This window comes from Dipodomys spectabilis, unplaced genomic scaffold (assembly GCF_019054845.1).
Source record: "Dipodomys spectabilis isolate Male_0828 unplaced genomic scaffold, ASM1905484v1 ptg000107l, whole genome shotgun sequence".
NCBI lineage: Eukaryota > Metazoa > Chordata > Mammalia > Rodentia > Heteromyidae > Dipodomys > Dipodomys spectabilis.
The window spans coordinates 7,240,607-7,253,328 of NW_024870784.1; positions in this window are offsets into that span (position 1 = coordinate 7,240,607).

A 12,722-nucleotide genomic window follows, 5' to 3' on the forward strand; every position below is an offset into this window, starting at 1 on the left:
AATACCCATAACATCCTGCAAAGATGACCAGAGGCTCCCGTGTCCCCAGCCCCACCCCGCGGGGCTGGAGAGCTGGCAGCTCCCCACTGGCCCCAAGGCCCCTCACCTGCCCTTCCTGTTGCATGGCCCGAGGCTCCTGGCTCCCGTACCCCTCATCCTTCCAACTTAGTTTCCCCAGCTCATCCAGGTGGGGGAGGGCTGCCGGGCGTGCGCTCACCCCGTCCTGTGCACTCGTATTAGTCGCCCTTTCAGGGGTGTTGCAGGGGGTTTGTGCCCTAAACCAGTGTGTAACGGGGGGAAGTTCAGGAACTCTGGGGGTAGTCGAACAGCCACAATCAATGTTTAAGAAGCATGCACAGAGTCTGGTTCCTGTTTTCCTGGCTTGACAAGGCTACGATTCAGGCTTACTTTGTGTGTGTGTGTGTGTGTGTGTGTGTGTGTGTGTGTGTGTGTGTGTGTGTGTGTGTGTCTGTGTGTGTGTGTGTCTGTGTGTGTGTGTGTCTGTGTCTGTGTCTGTGTGTCTGTGTCACCGTGTATGTGTATCTGTGTGTATGTTGTTTTATCTTTCGATTTTTTGAGACAGGCTCTCACTACATGGCCCAAGCTGGCCTCAACCTCAAGATCCTCCTGCTTCAGCCTCCTTGAGAGCTGGGATTACAGGCATGCACCACCACAGCCAGCTCAGGCTTACTCTTCAAGCCTCTGAGGTCTCCCGGGGTGGCATGAAAGCTTGGTCTTCAGCCTCAGTGATGTTTGCTTCCAACAACCAAGCCAGCCACACAGCACTGTGCAGCGGCCTTGTCCTCTACCCCCCACTCTGATTCCCAGGGTTGGTCCCAGCCAGAGTGTGAGGTCTGAGACCAGAACCCAGCCGTGAAGACATCGTGCCTGGTTCCCAAATAAGGACAACACATCATGCTTTTCAAAAGAATGAAGAACACAGAGCAACATTCATCTCTTTTAATCTGCAGGCCCATTTTGAGTACTGGAAGTCAGAGCTGTCAGGCGGCGCCTGGAGGTGGGACTGAGCTGCAGAAAGAAGGCTTTTTGTCTGTCCGGTGGGTGGCCCGGTCCCCAGGCCACAGTGGAAGGATGTTGCCTAGCATTTCTCAAGCGGGTCACCGTGAAAGACTCTAGAAGGGACACTCCTCTAAAAGGGAGAGGGTCAGAGAAGAGAAGCATCGGTGAGCAGAGGAATAACCTCCCACTGTCACACAGCAGTTGAGAGCACTCTCCAGGGAGCACTAAGAAAATCCTTCAAAAACGCAGCCTGTGTTTGTCTTGCCGCTTGCTCCACACCTACCCCACGCCCACCAGCATCGCCCAAGGTGGAGCCTGAGGCTGGAGGTGAGGGGAAGATGGAGCCGCTGGCCTCTCAAGATCCTTTAGCCCTGATCTTCCATCCCAGGACCACAGCCTAGAGCCACATCCCAGATCCCAGGGTCCACTGACCAGGCAGCCAGGCCGGTCAGCCCCTCACACCACGGCCCACATGTCCTGACCCCGCTGTGCCACGTACCTTCCAAAGGCTCGGTGCCTTCTGAGGAGCTGGGGACGTCCACCGGGTGGAAGCACCACGGGAAGCCCAGGACTCTGTTGTCGAAGCAGCAGCCCCTGTTCTTGCACTCCTGCTCTGTGACACCGGGGTAGCCACAGTTTACCCTTTCCCTGAGGGACATGGTGCAAGTCTCTACAAAGCAAGGGAATGCAGCAGGGGTTAGCCGTGCCCGGGGTCCCCGAGACTGTCACCCACACTCCTGTCCAGCTCCCGTCTCCAAGGTCAGCAGTGAGGCATAAGGGAGCCAGGCTTAGTACTCGAGATGGAGGCCTGGTCTCCATTTCCTAAGGGAAAGAGCTGGGCCTGTGCCAGCCTTCACTGATTAAAATTCTGGTACAATCTACCCAGGAAGCAAGAATCTATTAAGGAGCAGAGGTGTTGTGGCACTGAACAGACTCCTCAGATGGGAACCCCCCCCCCCCCCCGCAATTAAAAATAGAATAGAGGAGCTGTTGCTCAGAGGCTCCAGGCTCATAGAGAAACAGAACAGCATAGTGCAGTGATGTCCGTGTTCCCTGGGGGACGGGTGGGGCAGTGGGACCCCTGGGAGGACTGAGGACCCTGGGGACAGACCTAGCAGGGAGGGCCTCCTCCTTGAAAACAAGCAGTAGCCATCTCAAGCAGACAGCGCTAGGACGGGGTGAGCTGGGAGGGCGGACAGGGTTTCCACGGGGCTGCTCTCCTGTATGGTAAGGGAACTGCCCAAAGCTGTGGTCAGTACCTTCATTCCGGCCCTGCAGGAAAGATCCGTGGACCTGGCCTACTTGACCTTGCTGGGAAGATCGGCATGCAAGGCCCCCATAAGCCAAGTGACCACTGTCCACCCCACAGGTGGTCAGAGATGAGCGGAGCCTCCCCGCCAGGGAGAACCCTCCTGGGTTCTGTTTCACTTGCCGTGATCACACAGAAGCCTCAATGAAGTGACTGACCTCTCTGGACACATGTGCGGTCACTGCCCTGTGGGAGGGACTTCCGGGGGTGGGGCCAGGTGGGAGGAGCCTCCAGAGGGGCGGGGATATGTGGGAGGGACCGCCAGAGGGGCAGGCCAGGTGGGAGGAGCCTCCAGAGGGGAGGGGCAGGGTGGGAGGGGCCTCCAGAGGGGCGGGGCCCGGGAGGGACCTTCTGAGGGGGCGGGGCCAGATGGGAGGGCCTCCAGAGGGGCGGGGGACATGTAGGAGGGGCCTCCAGAGGGGCGGGGCCAGGTGGGAGGGGCCTCCAGAGGGGCGGGGCCAGGTGGGAGGGGCCTCCAGAGGGGCGGGGCCCGGGGAGGGCTCCACGCCCAGCCGGTTCCTCCCTCAGGTTCCGAAGCCCCAGGGCCGCCCTTCTCTTCCCTCAGCAGCAACTTCCCGCCTGGCCCCAGCCCACGGCCCGCATGAGAGACCTGGCTGTGACGGGAGGTGAGGCGAGCACCCCTGAGCCCCATCTGTCCCGGGACCCGGTGCAGAGCTCTCGTGGAGGCCCGGGACCCCGTGCAGAGCTCTCGTGGAGGCCCGGGACCCGTGCAGAGCTCTCGTGGAGGCCCGGGACCCCGTGCAGAGCTCTCGTGGAGGCCCGGGACCCGGGGCAGAGCTCTCGTGGAGGCCCGGGACCCCGTGCAGAGCTCTCGTGGAGGCCCGGGACCCGTGCAGAGCTCTCGTGGAGGCCCGGGACCCCGTGCAGAGCTCTCGTGGAGGCCCGGGACCCCGTGCAGAGCTCTCGTGGAGGCCCGGGACCCGTGCAGAGCTCTCGTGGAGGCCCGGGACCCGAGCAGAGCTCTCGTGGAGGCCCGGGACCCGAGCAGAGCTCTCGTGGAGGCCCGGGACTCGGTGCAGAGCTCTCGTGGAGGCCCGGGACCCCGTGCAGAGCTCTCCTGGAGGCCCGGGACCCCGTGCAGAGCTCTCGTGGAGGCCCGGGACTCCGTGCAGAGCTCTCGTGGAGGCCCGGGACCCCGTGCAGAGCTCTCCTGGAGGCCCGGGACCCCGTGCAGAGCTCTCGTGGAGGCCCGGGACCCGTGCAGAGCTCTCGTGGAGGCCCGGGACCCCGTGCAGAGCTCTCGTGGAGGCCCGGGACCCCGTGCAGAGCTCTCGTGGAGGCCCGGGACTCAGTGCAGAGCTCTCGTGGAGGCCCGGGACTCAGTGCAGAGCTCTCGTGGAGGCCCGGGACCCCGTGCAGAGCTCTCGTGGAGGCCCGGGCCCCGTGCAGAGCTTTCGTGGAGGCCCGGGACCCCGTGCAGAGCTCTCGTGGAGGCCCGGGACTCGGTGCAGAGCTCTCGTGGAGGCCCGGGACCCCGTGCAGAGCTCTCGTGGAGGCCCGGGACCCCGTGCAGAGCTCTCGTGGAGGCCCGGGACCCCGTGCAGAGCTCTCCTGGAGGCCCGGGACCCGTGCAGAGCTCTCCTGGAGGCCCGGGACCCCGTGCAGAGCTCTCGAGGAGGCCCCGGGACCCGTGCAGAGCTCTCGTGGAGGCCCGGGACCCCGTGCAGAGCTCTCGTGGAGGCCCGGGACTCCGTGCAGAGCTCTCGTGGAGGCCCGGGACCCCGTGCAGAGCTCTCGTGGAGGCCCGGGACCCCGTGCAGAGCTCTCGTGGAGGCCCGGGACCCCGTGCAGAGCTCTCCTGGAGGCCCGGGACCCCGTGCAGAGCTCTCCTGGAGGCCCGGGACCCGTGCAGAGCTCTCGTGGAGGCCCGGGACCCCGTGCAGAGCTCTCCTGGAGGCCCGGGACCCCGTGCAGAGCTCTCGAGGAGGCCCGGGACTCGGTGCAGAGCTCTCGTGGAGGCCCGGGACCCGTGCAGAGCTCTCGTGGAGGCCCGGGACTCAGTGCAGAGCTCTCGTGGAGGCCCGGGACCCCGTGCAGAGCTCTCCTGGAGGCCCGGGACCCCGTGCAGAGCTCTCCTGGAGGCCCGGGACCCGTGCAGAGCTCTCGTGGAGGCCCGGGACCCCGTGCAGAGCTCTCCTGGAGGCCCGGGACCCCGTGCAGAGCTCTCGAGGAGGCCCGGGACTCGGTGCAGAGCTCTCGTGGAGGCCCGGGACCCGTGCAGAGCTCTCGTGGAGGCCCGGGACTCAGTGCAGAGCTCTCGTGGAGGCCCGGGACCCCGTGCAGAGCTCTCCTGGAGGCCCGGGACCCCGTGCAGAGCTCTCGTGGAGGCCCGGGACCCCGTGCAGAGCTCTCCTGGAGGCCCCGGACCCGGTGCAGAGCTCTCGTGGAGGCCCGGGACCCGTGCAGAGCTCTCGAGGAGGCCCGGGACCCGGTGCAGAGCTCTCGTGGAGGCCCGGGACCCCGTGCAGAGCTCTCGTGGAGGCCCGGGACTCAGTGCAGAGCTCTCGTGGAGGCCCGGGACCCCGTGCAGAGCTCTCCTGGAGGCCCAGGACCCCGTGCAGAGCTCTCGTGGAGGCCCGGGACCCGTGCAGAGCTCTCGTGGAGGCCCGGGACCCGTGCAGAGCTCTCGTGGAGGCCCGGGACCCGTGCAGAGCTCTCGTGGAGGCCCGGGCCCCGTGCAGAGCTCTCCTGGAGGCCCGTCAGGGTGGAGCCCCAGGACCCCAGTGCAGTGACCTGGACATGCCCGTGTGGACTTGAACAGTTCCACCTGCTAGGATAGAGCTTGGCGGGGACACTTGGCTCACCAATCTCACACCCAACACCAAACATCACAGTCCTGTTGGAACCACAGCCAGGAGCACGTGTCAAGCCTGGAAGCTGGGAGACTGAGCCCACCAGGAAGCCCTGCCCCCCACCCCCACCCACAGGCATTCTCTTCCAAGTCCTGTATTCGCCATGTCCTTCCAGGGCCTCCAGCAGCGTCTGCGCACACAGGGGCAGAAGGTGAGCGCTCTGTCACTCCCGATCCTGTCAGCCCTCAGGACAGCCGCCATGCCAGGCAGGAAGCTGGGGGGGGGGGGGCCGCCTCACCTTTCTGGTCCTGGGCCAAGGCACTGAGGGCCAGCAGGAGGACCATGAGCAGGACACAGGTTGCCTTATGCTCCATGGTAGCCTCTCTTCCTCTCCAGTCTCCAGGAGACCTCCAGGTGGGGTGAGAGTCCGTGCGAGCTCTCAGCTTTATACTGCTGGCCCTGTTTGCACAAAGATCGCCAGCCAACATTTGCTTAAGGAGGTCCACGCACAGTAATCTCCACTGATTGCAGGTGGTTCAAGGCAGGGCCACCAGGCGCCCTGTGCTCCGAGGGGACGTGCTTGGTCAAGTAGTCATCTCCACTCAGGGTGTGAGATTCCCCAAGTCTCTCTCTGACGCCCTGGCCTCTTCCAGGCTGACTTTGATCCAGGTTCCAGTGGGCTCTGTGGAGCCCCCGCCAGAGGAAACCTGTCCTCCTGGGATGGAGAACGCTCCGGGCAGGAGATGACCCCAGAGACCGGGTTCTGTTATCATTGTCCCTTCTGCCCAGCCGGCCTCTCCCCTAAGGGGAGGCCTTGTGCCGGAATCTGAGCCACTCGGAGTTAATCGTTCCCGGCCTGGGAATGAAATGGCCAAACCCTATGATGTTTAATGTAAACCTCTCTCCCCCAAACAAGGTAAATCAAACAAAATCCACAAAGCACTGTTCTTCAAGGGAGAGTCATTAGTACTGTCAGTGTGACAGACGGCACAGATGATCCCCCAGAACAGCAGCAGATGAACCCTAGGAGCCCGCAGTGCAACACATGGCTTATGTCCACACACAATGACGTTACTGTGCGGAGGAGACACGGATCATCCGTGGTCACTGCAGGGTCTGTCATTCCAGCCAGGCCTGGACAGAACCTCAGTGTCCACCCACTGATGAGTGGACAAAGAAAGCCCAGCATGCAGTGCAAGAGACAACTGAGCCATGGAAATCATGAAGCCCCGGCAGAAGTAGACTCAAGGTCATCCCGTTAAGAGAAATAAGTCAGGCAGAGAAAGACAAGCACTGTATGTTCTCTATTCCTATGGAAACGAAACAGTGGATATAGTTGTAGAGCTCTGGGAAGGGGGAGGAGGGAGGAAGAGAGGAGAGACAATGGTTAATGATAATGGGGCCCATTGGACAACAGCAATGACTGCTAATGTGCTACACACCAGTAGACCACCACAGCTGGCCACAGCTGGCTAATGTGTCACAACAGCTAGTCAAGGATCTCCAAGGTTTCAAGCACAAAACAATGGCACGTCCAAGATCATGAGTGTGCCGGCTCCCTGAGCTGCACCGCAGCCCCACGCCACACATGCACCTGTCGGAGAGTCCCTGTGCATCGCGAAGACACAAATACATGCCAAACACCCCAGACTCTCCCCGGTCATCGTGTGAGTGTGCCAGTGCCTTCTGCGTTTGGGGAGCTCCCTGTTGCCAGCCAGGGACCCCTCCCCTCTCTCACTCCACATGACTTGGCCGGGACTGACGGCCCCCCAGCCACCATGGGGAGAGGAGGCCGAAGGAGGAGCAGCCTCCCTCGGGCCTGCCCTGCTCCCTGCCGCCTTGCCCACTGGCCCCCAGGAAGGCAGATGGTGCTCCTGGGCCTCTGGCAGGTGCTGTGCGCCCCTCTCTGGGGCCTCGCTTTCCTGTTCATCTTACTTGGTGGTTGTTGTTTTTATTTTTTCAGTCATAGAATTTGAATTCAGAGTCTTGGGTTTCCTAGGCAGGTCGTCCGAGCTAGGTCTTTGGCACTGGCCCTACTTTTTATTTATTTCTAAATGAACAAGTAAAAATGTGTATGTGTGTGTGTGTGCGTGCATGCATTTGCGTGTATATGTATGTACCATGTATGGTATATATGTATATGTGGTATATAACATGATGTCCAAATATGCATGTACACTAAGGGATGGAAAGAGCAAGCTATTTTACCTACATGCTCCTTTCTTTGTATGTGTGGTGGGACATTTCGAATCCAATCTGAATTTTTTTTTATATAGTACGTCACCATAGATGCTTGGCAGTCTGATGGACGGCGGGTCTCTTGAACTCATTCCCTTTGTCTAACTGAAGCTTTTTGAGCTTTAACCAGCATCTTTTCACCTCCACAGCTCTCGTACCTAGCGCTGTTCCGCTCCGCTTCCACGAATGCAGCACTTTTAGGTTTCATGGGTAAGGTGTGAGATTTCAGTGAAGAGGAAGTCTTCTGGGGTCAGCCAAGTTGTCCTAGAATTTACTATAGACCCCAGGGAGCTAGGACAAGAGGGGTCCCAGGGAAAGGGAAATCATCAGGCTTTCTGGGTGTCATCAAAGATTGGCTCTGATTGACCCTAGTTCCCAGAACCCCGGAGCCACCGTGGTCCACAAAGCATCACTTGCTGACATCGGGGCATGGGTATCTGGGGGAGACCTGGGCTGATATTACCCTCTCCCCCCATGAGCACCCCTGTGATCCATCACAGACACCTTTCTGCTTGTAATCATATTACATTACAGTGTTAAAGCAAGGAGAACTGGACAAAAAAGTTCACAAGCAACTTAAGAACAACATAAGAGCCAAAGTCACCAGTGGGTACCACGCACGGAAGAGCGCAGAGGAGGGCAGGCTGTGACTTTTCTGAGATTCTGCTTTCCAATTCACTCTATTCTTTCTGTAATGTACGTAGCTCATTTTTAATCACTGAAAACTCTGTGTTTTAAAATGCAATGTAGTAATCTTGCTCTTTCCAGAAAGAAAGGAGGGCAATCGGTTCCCTCTCTCTCTCTCTCTCTCTCTCTCTCACACACACACACACACACACACACACACACACACACACGGCTGCTGAGTCGGGGTAGGATCCAGAGGCAGTGATTGTGAGTGCTCTGCAGGCCACACCCCACGGGCGCCTGCCGTGATCTGTCTGCACACCTTCCCTGAAGTTAAACACAGAGCTGAGGTTAGGCGTTAGGCTGCCTGCAGTATCTTAGATCCCAAGCAAGGGCAGCCACCCATCCGTGCACATTGGTTCCACCTCACCCCACCCAGCAAATCCCGGAAGCCCACTCGGCACTTGCCAGTGAACTCAGCTTGGCCCGGGGAGCGGGTGGTACACATCCGCACCCAGCCGTGGTCACATGGAGACTCCACTCCCGAGCCTGCTGTCCTCCCTTCTCCCAGCCTTGCACAGAGCCGGCTTGCACCACGCTTCTGCTCCAGAGAGGAAGACTACGGCAGCACAGAAACACCTTCCAGGCATCAAGACTCCAAAAAAGACCAAGGCCTGACTGTGGCCTCCAAGGGAACAAGAGGACTCTGGACTCAAGGGCCTACGTGCTACTCCTGTCCTGGCCATGAGCACTGTTTGTTCTAGCCCACGGTTCCCCTGTCCCCCTCATCCCCTGCCATCCTCCCCCCACCTTTCGAGTAGAGCCTCAGCGTGGTTCCCTCCCCTGCCTGGTGTATTCCTCCCACCCCACCCCCAGACTGTCTGTCTCTGTTGAGGATCTTTGTGGCACTTCATACATACCTGCAATGCATTTCAGTGTTATTCATCCTTCATCTTTGCCCTCTCCACCTCCCCTCTTCTAAATATCAGTTGATTCATTTCTGTGTTTTTTACTATATAAAACTGTGTCTGTTCACATGTATGCACACATTTATACACATCCGTGAATGTGTAGGTCTTTAGGTCTAACTTTCACATGTGAATGAAAACATGGGATATTTTGTTTTTGTCTTTGGAGCTTGGCTTTTCTCACCTAATATGATGTCCTGCAATAACATCTTGAAATAACATGATTCCATTTTTCTTTATGGCTGTGCAATATTCCATGGTATGTATCTATCCATCTATCTTCATAGATGAATGTGTAGGCCACCATTCAAGGAAGGGCTTAGGTCAGGTTCTGTGTAGCCTTTATTAAGTTAGGGTACTTCCCTCTATTCCTGGGTTCTTCAGGCATATATCATTAAAGAATCTTGAATTTTTTAATTTTTTGTCGGTAGTGGGGCTTGAACTCTGGGCCTGAGTGCTGTCCCTCAGCTGTTCAGCTCAAGGCTAGTGCTCTACCACTTGAGCTATGCGCCACTTCTGGTTTTTTGGTGGTTTATTGGAGATAAGAGTTTCATGGACTTTCCTGCCCAGACTGACTTTGCACCACAATCCTCAGAGCTCAGCCTCCTGAGTAGCTAGGATTACAGGCGTGAGCCACCGGCTAGAATCTTGAAATTTTGTCAATGACTTTTACTTCACCATTTGTGATGATCATGTAATTTTTATCCTTGGTCCTATTTATGTGATGTATAACATTATTTGACTTACGTATACTTAACTGTCCTGCATCCCTGAGATAAAACCAATTTGATTGTTGTTTATGGTCATTCCTTTCATTACTATAGAGTAGTTCCCTTCCTTGCCTCTTGACTAAGTTTTAGCTTGTAGTATATTTTATCAGATATCAATATGGCTACTCCTGCTTGTTTTCAAAATCCATTTGCTTGAAAGAACTTTTTCCATCCTTTCTAAGTCTGTGTTTGGCTTTGTCAGTGAAATATGTATGCTAGAGGCATCAAGTGACTGGTCCACTCCTGAGAGGTAATGCCATTCTGTCTTCCGCTGGGGGAGTTGAGCCTGCTGACTCTCAAGAACTAAGCTGTATTTCTGGTAAGCGTTTTGTGATGCTTGCTTTTCTCTTTCTGATTTACTAATCTACTTTTCCAGTAGGGTTTATTCTTGCCTGTACTTTTCTGTTTTGATTGTTTTTCGTCCATATGTAGGTTGCTCTTAAATATCTTCTGCAGTGTTGATTTGGTAGTCACAGATTCCTTTAGCTCTTGTTTATCCTGGAATATTTTTATTTCTCCATACATTGAGGAGGCTCGCTTCACTGGGTGCGGTAGTCTGCTTAGCATGTGCTGTCGTTCACACTTGAAATACGTTCTGTCATCACCCCCGTTGCTGTTTGTTTTTTTGTGTGGAGAGAAATCTGCGGAGTCTTTGCCACTGTAAGTTACTGGTATCCTTCCTTTATTCCGCATGTTCATAGAGTGTTTGCTACAAACATGTGTCCCAGGTTGTTTCTCATCTTGTCTGTTTGGCTTTCTGTAAGCCTCCATCCCATGCATGATCCGGTTTTCTGCATTATTTTGTTGAGTGTGTGCCTTTAGTTTATATTTCTTCTTCCTCATTCATCCTCTTCATTCATAAGTTTGGGTACTTTTTTTTATTTTGTTTTGCTTTGTTTTGTTTTTGGTCAGAGGGCTTGAACTCTGGGCCTAGGCACAGTCCCTGAGCTCTTCAGCTCAAAGTGAGCACTCTACCACTTGAGCCACAGTGCTACTTCTGATTTTCTGGTGGATCATTGGAGATAAGAGTCTTATGGACTTTCCTGACCAGGCTGGCTTTGAGCCTTGATCCTCAGATCTCAGCTTTCTGAGTAGCTAGGATCACAGGTGTGAGCTACGGGTACCCGGCTTATTTTGATTGTTTTTGTTTCTCCCCTGAGTGAGGCTTGAATTTAAGGTTTCATACTCTGGCTCCGGTTTTTCACTTGTGGCTGTTGCTCACTGCTTGAGCCACCCCTCCCCCCTCATTTGCAGTTTTCTGCTGGTTAATTGGAAGTAAAAATCTCTCCCATTCATCAGTCTGGACTGGTTTCACCTAGATCCTCAGATGTCAGCCTTCTGAGTAACTGGCATGATAGGCATAAGCCACTAGTACCTGGAAGCCCTGTTATTTTGATGGAGTCGGAAAGATTTAGAAGTCCTTTCATATCTCCTAAGCATTTTTTGTATATCTTTAACTGTTTAAGGGAGACTTTTAAAGAAAGAGAAAGAAGGGCCTGCACAGGAAGTTACCTGTGGATAGGGTCTTCATCAACGGAGCTTCTTATTTTCTCCTCTCTCATGAACAAGGCAATAGATCTCTACCTCCTGGGTCTGGTATTTCCTGTATTTCTTTTCAGACAGACAAACTACTTTTCCACCAGTTAAACTTTGGCAATATCCAAGCCGTGTGTGATCTGGCCAAGAAGAGTCAGGTGTGGCGAGACACCCTGGGAATTACAGCTACTTGGAGGACAGAGGCAGCCAGCAAAACAAAACAAAACAACAACAACAACAACAAAGCCCTGGGAGTGTGGCTTCAATGGCAGAGTGTTTGGCTGGCTTTGGCCTGGGTTTAATGGCACTAGTGGAGGGGAAGAGGGGAAACGCATCTGTAAATTTGTAAAAGGATCATTTAAAAGTTAATATCTTAATCTTTCTCTTTTTTCTTTTTCTTTTTCTTTGGTCCATGTGGGGCTTAAACTCAGGACCTAAGCTCTGTCCCTGAGCTTTTGTGCTCAAGGCTAGTGCTCTACCACTTTGAGCCACAGTGCCACTTCTGGTTTTCTGGTGGTTAATTGGAGATAGGAGTCTCATGGACTTTCCTGCTGCCTACAATGGCTTTGGACCTTGATCCTCAGAGCTTAGCCTCTTGAGTAGCTAGGATTACAGGCGTGAGCCACCAGTGCCTGTCTTACCACCTTAATCCTTTAGGCCAGGTTCTTTAGCAGGGACATAATCCTTGTAAAACAATTAGAGGGGAAGCCAACTTGTGAAAGAGCAATGTGAGGTATGAGAATAACTTCCCAGGGCAGCTGCACTGCGGTCCCTGTTTCCACAGGATTCCCGAGACAAGAAAAGCGATGCAGGCAGCTGGTGTACATGCTCTGATCAATGGCAGCTGCGCATATCATCCACAACCGGGGGAAGAAACGTTGCTTCAGAAGTGCCGATGCTAACTAGAGAGGGAGAGAGCCGTGGCTAGCTGAGCAGTGTGCTTCCACTGCGCAGCCCAGCTCTCCTACGTGACACATTGGCTAGAAAATCTCCTTTCACAAGTTGACACTGTCTTTCATGAACTACCATGACTTTCAAAGAGATCTGCACACATGTATTTGAAAGTTAAAATGAGGGGCTGGGAAGGTGGTTCAGTGGTAGAGTGCTTGCCCCTCATGCCTGAGGCCCTGGGTTTGATTCCTCAGCACCACAGGAAAAGCCGGAAGTGGCACTGTGGCTCAAGTGGTAGAGTGCTAGCCTTGAGCTGAAGAGCTGAGGGACAGCGCCCAGGCCCAGAGTTCAGGCCCCACGACCCACAGGGAAGAAAAAAAAAAAAAAAAGTTAAAACGATCCTAACATTTTTCTATTATAAGAGTTCCCCTAATCTAAGGTCTCTCTTTCTAAAGTTTTCATCACACAAAGTCAACTGTGGTATGAAGATGTCCCATGGCAAGTTCTAGAAATAATTTGTAAGCTGCTGTAAGTGACGCATCATCTGAAG